The following is a 5,753-nucleotide window of genomic DNA, read 5'->3' on the forward strand; positions in this document are numbered from 1 at the left end:
TCACACACATATATATATATATATATATATATATGTACATTTTTAAAGCATTCTCATTTTCTTAAGAATGCTACAAGGAAACTCTTATAAAAAAATTCATAACATCTCTTCTTAACCAGTTCATTAATTAACAATGCAATTTCTAATACAATATTTAGATGGATTACCTAAAAATTTAAACTTATTTAAGTTTATTTAAAACTTAAAAGAAGCCATTAACCTATTCAGCTCTTTTTTATAACCAAATGTAAGTTTCAAATTATCAAATTTCTATCACATCTTTTTAAAACCCCAATCTATATGTAATAAATTACAAAATTTAAAATCGTGTAACAGTTACATTAGATTAATGTTGCATCTAACAAATACCTATCCTTTTGTTAATGGAGCTAACATTTTTGGCAGAAATGCTGCTGGGTGTCTCTGCCCTCCTCTTATTTGTGCCAGGATTCCCAAGGCCACCCCTTTCTGGCCCTCCCACTCTCCAAAGAAAAAGAAAAACCTAAACTTATTATCTTTTTACTTTAAATACATTGTCTGGCATCAAATATATTGATCTAATTAAACCTAAATCCAAAACTCTCAGCTCTAAGTTGCTTACTTGAGATTTTTTTACTTTCTAATCTTCTGCTTACTTCCACCAAACTTTAATAAATTCTAATCTATCTGAAACATTAAATTAAGAATGACACATTTCACCTGTTCACAATTCCAAATACGACCAGAATGAATTCACTTAACTTTCTGTTATATCCCATTACACTAAAATTTCTTCTTTTGGGTGAGGCAGGAAATGGTTAAATGGTTGCTAGCATGCCTCTTCCGTCTGAGGGAAAAAAATTTTTTTTTTTCCTTTCTCTCCCTCCTTGTCCCTCCACCCCTCTGAAACTAGTCTGGAGGGGTTGAAGAAAGGGAGTAACAGGAATTTCAAGGACAGTTCAGCTCAGCCTTTCTGCTCCTGCTGGCTGGCTGGCTAAATTTACAACCTTATCAGATAAAAACAGAGACACACAGACTTTCATTCACACAGAAATACCAGCACAACATATACAGACAAAACATTTAACAGAATAGAATAGTACATATAGGTTTAAATTTTTGGCAAACCCAGTCCTCGGAGGAACCATATTTGGGCCAGATTGTGCCTCCTCCTCCGATGTCTTTTCACCCCATACGAAACAACTGTACTTAATCATCTTCTTCTACATTCTTTTCTCTATAACTTTGGTAATTCATGCCAATTTAGTAATGGGTTTCCCAAGGGACTATTTACCAGTATTTCTTCCTGACTCCACTCCGAAGCTCTATTCTTGGACTGCTTTTGTCCCATTTTGGTCGAGGGTTGTCGCCAACACCTCCGAGTCTGAGACTCAACGAATTGTGCTAGCTCCCTTGCTAGCTCTCCTGCTAGCTCTCTTGCCAGCTCGCAGGTGAGGGTCGCCCGTCACCAGCAGTCACCCAGCAAACGTTTTTTGGGGGGGTCCCTTCACCCTGGGGTCCCGCAGTGCACTAATTTGGTTGGGAGTCGTCACCTTCTCCCCGAGTCTATCTAAGACTCAACGAATTGACCCCCAGACCCCCACCCCGCGCTTACCGCTGGGTCGTATACGCGTACAAGTTGCCTGACTGCAAACTTCAACACCAACCGGTTGGCATTTTTACACACTTCACAGCTTCAGAGTCTTTGGAGTCCCTATCTCTATTCTTTTCTGTCTTCACTGAGTTCCTCTGCTTCCAGTCGTTACCTTGCAGAGAGGGAGGCCCAGCAGCCCTTTTCAAGGACGATGGGGAAATCTCCCTACGGGCACCCAGTCTTTGAACTGAGCTGTCAGCCATCTCTCAAAAAGGTCACAGACCCTGGGCGAAGCCCCCAAACTGTGTGGTATGGCTCAGGTCCCTACATAAATCAATTACTCAGAGGCCTCTCAAAGTGATGACAGAAAAGTGATTTATTCGATTCTCGAGAAGCGGGGCTCACCTGTAGGAGTAGGAAAGCCCAAGACAAAGAACAGGACAGTGATTTATATAGACCCTAATGCAAGTCCCTCCTCCCCCCGCTGACCATTATCCTCATTAGCTGAGAATATGGTCTTACATTCTAGACACGAAATCTAACCAATCCCTTTTGAAATGAAGACATCGAAGAATTATGTAAGTTTTGTCCAATCATTGAGACCCTAATACACTACACAGTTTTATATCCTTATATGGAACTATTCTATTCTAAAAATATTGTAACCTTGAGCCTTTAGGCCTTACCTCACCCCTGGGAGAAAAATTACAATCTGAGGAGTCTTCACTAAGTCTATCCCACTCAGGGGGTTTAGGAAGGGTCTTGAGGAGAAGTCCAAGGAGGGTCAAAGGCTGGAAACAGCTGGAGGCTATCAGGAGATATCAGACAATGGAGGGTTTGGGTGGGAAGCAGGTGGGGCAATCCAGAGATCTTGATAGGGGCAGTATGGGAATGGGGTTTTGATGGGATCAAGGGTGGGGAGTGCAACAGAGACCTGAAATGATAATGAAAAGCCCATGGGCTTCCTGAGACTGCAGAACAAATGGGAAGATTAGATTTGAGTAAGAAAGGCCAGATTCTGTGAAGAGATTCAAGGGGAGCTCAAGGAGGCTCCCAGAGTCTGAACCTCATCAGTGAGACACCATGTAGAGAACTCATATGGCAAAGGGGTCATCCAGCTCCTCTTTACTGGAAGTCCTTTAGTCCATAGACATCATTTTTCTCTAATGCAAAAGTATCATGCTCCTTGAAATTGCTATCTGGAAATTGCTTCGGAGTGGAGTCAGGAAGAAATACTGGTAAATAGTCCCTTGGGAAACCCATTACTAAATTGGCATGAATTACCAAAGTTATAGAGAAAAGAATGTAGAAGAAGATGATTAAGTACAGTTGTTTCGTATGGGGTGAAAAGACATCGGAGGAGGAGGCACAATCTGGCCCAAATATGGTTCCTCCGAGGACTGGGTTTGCCAAAAATTTAAACCTATATGTACTATTCTATTCTGTTACTTGACAGGGCTACACAAAAAATAAGAATAACAAAATTCATGGAAGAATAAAAGGTCAAGGATTTCAAGGAAAATAATGAGAGGAGTGACAAGGAAAAGAGTTTGGCAGTACCAAGACTCATATTATTCTCCAAAGCAGCAATCCTCTAAACTATGTAGCACTAACTTTTTTTTAACTTAGTGAGTGGAACAGATTAGGCACACAAAATCCAGAAGCAACTGAACATATTAGAATGTAGTACATTAATTCCAAGCATTCTAACTGCTAGTATAAAAACTCACATTGAACAAGAACTACCGGGAAAAACTAGAAAACAGTCAGGAAGAAATGAGTTTTAGACTAGACACCTCAAACCACAAAAAGTTCCAAATGGATCCATGACCGAGATAGAAAAGGTCACATCATAAACAAATTGGAAGAGCAGGAAAGAAAAGGAGAAAACTTTCACAACTATGGATGAGGGAAGAGTTCTTGACTAAACAAGGAATTAGAAAGAATAACAAGAGACGAAATAGATTGCATGAAGTTAAAAAGTTTTTGGACAGTCAAAATCAATGCAGTGAAAAATAGAAGAGAAGTAGTTAGCTGGAGTCGGGGTGGTCAGAATCTTTGCAACAAACTTCTTTGATACAGGTGTGATATCCACCCTATACAAGGAACGATGTGATTCAAATAAATAAGAACAAGACCCATTCCCCCAAATGGGAAATAGTGTAGGGGCCGTGGGAGAACAGACACAAAAATATTCCCTTGATGGAGCCATAAACTGATACAGCCATTTTGTAAAGCAAATCTTTAAAATTACTTAATTGTACATATGCTTTGACCATCAATGGAATTACTAGACATATATCCCCAGGATAGAGGCAATAATAATAAATAATAACAAAAGCTAGCATTTGTAAAGTAGTTACTACATATGTGGTACTGTGCTAAGCATCTTACAATTATTAGCTCATTTGATCCCCCAGCAACCTTGCAAGGTAGGTGCTACTATTAATTATAAGGAAGAAACTGAGGGAAACAGAGGTGAAGTGGTTTGTCTGGAGTCTCACAGCTAGAAAATGTGTGAGACTAGATTTGATCAGATAGATAGATCTTCCTGACTTTCTGACCCTATCCACTGTGCCATCTAGAATCATATCAGCATTTTCTGTTGAAGCAAAGAACTGAAAAGTAAGGGAGTGTCCACGAATGGAGTAATAACTGAACAAATTACAGAATATGAATGTAAGTATACAGACTGAATTTGTAATTTCATTGTGGTAGGGCATTCTAGTAATGAATTTACTCTATCAGTGCAACTTATAGTCTTAGAGAGTTTTCTGCACTGAGTGGTTAAGTGACTTGGCCAGGTTTACCAGCCAGTATGTGACAGAGGCAGCATTTAAATCCACATCTTCCTGATTCTGAGACCAGCTCCCTATCCACCATTCCAGGCTGCCTCTCAATATGTATGTGCTGAAATACTATTGCAACCTATAAAATGACAAAGGAGAAAAATCCAGAGAAACTTAGGAAGACTTTTATAAACTGTTGCAGAGTAAAGTAAGCAGAAAGAGAAAGACAATTTCTATAATAACTACAATATTATAAAGGAAAACCATTCTGAAAGACTTAAGACCTCTGATCACAGCAATGACAACCAAGACTTTATAAGACATGATGAAGACTTGACAGAGAGTGAGAGATATATTTTCAGACATTACCAATGGGACAATTTGTTTTGCTTGAGTATTTCTCAAATTTTGTTTGGCAAAGGCAATGGACTGGTAGAGAGTCAGGGGGGGAGGGACGTGTATAAGGGTAACAAGTGAATGGTGATAGTAATGACAAAAAAAAAGGCCAATGAAACATTTTTTAAAAAATAAATGCACAAAAGAAAAAAGAAGTTCAAAGGGAGATATAGACTACTATCAGAACAGCTTCACATCTGTTGAATACATTGTCGACTTTGGGGGCAGCTTCATGGTGCAGTGGATAGAGCAACTGGAGTCAGGAGCACCTTAGTTCAAATCCAGCCTCAGACATTTACTAGCTGTATGACCAGTCACTTAGCCCAGATTGATCCAAAGGGGCAGAGAGAATATATGCCAAATAGATCTTTCAAAAATAAGCTACATACAATTAAGATTCATGGTTTCATATACAATCCTCTTCTGTTTTTATTTATATGTGGAAATGTTCATGTTTATTAATGTTTGTCATATTCATAATAATAAAACATTAAATTAAAATCCTAAAAAAAGACATTGGAAGATGGCTTGTGACTTTCTACAAAAGGATCCAGAGAGATCTAGAAACAGAACTCAGACGCCCTGGCTCAGAATGTGTATCTGTAATGCAGTCACCAAGACCTTGGATAAGTCACTTAGCCTCTATCTGCTTTTCCCCCCCTATGTTTGGGCTTTTACTCAGTACATTTACAAGAAAAATTTAGAGACTACAAAAGTTTGTAATTGAGTACAAAGATCACATTTCAAATACTTATACTTCACCAAATATTTGTGAAAATCAAAATCATTGAATCTTGCACTATTTGCTTTACGTAAATTATTTTATAATTACACGTGCTACCATTGCTTTAAAGTTTTTTGTTAAGGAAAAATAAAGAGGACCCAATAATTTTTTAATCAAAATAGTGTTTCACATCTTCTTGTGTATTTTATAGGCTCAAAAAGCACCATCAATATTCTTAAGACTTAATATGTCCTTATATTTGCAGACATTA

This window comes from Notamacropus eugenii, chromosome 5, assembly GCF_028372415.1.
Source record: "Notamacropus eugenii isolate mMacEug1 chromosome 5, mMacEug1.pri_v2, whole genome shotgun sequence".
In the NCBI taxonomy this organism is placed as follows: domain Eukaryota; kingdom Metazoa; phylum Chordata; class Mammalia; order Diprotodontia; family Macropodidae; genus Notamacropus; species Notamacropus eugenii.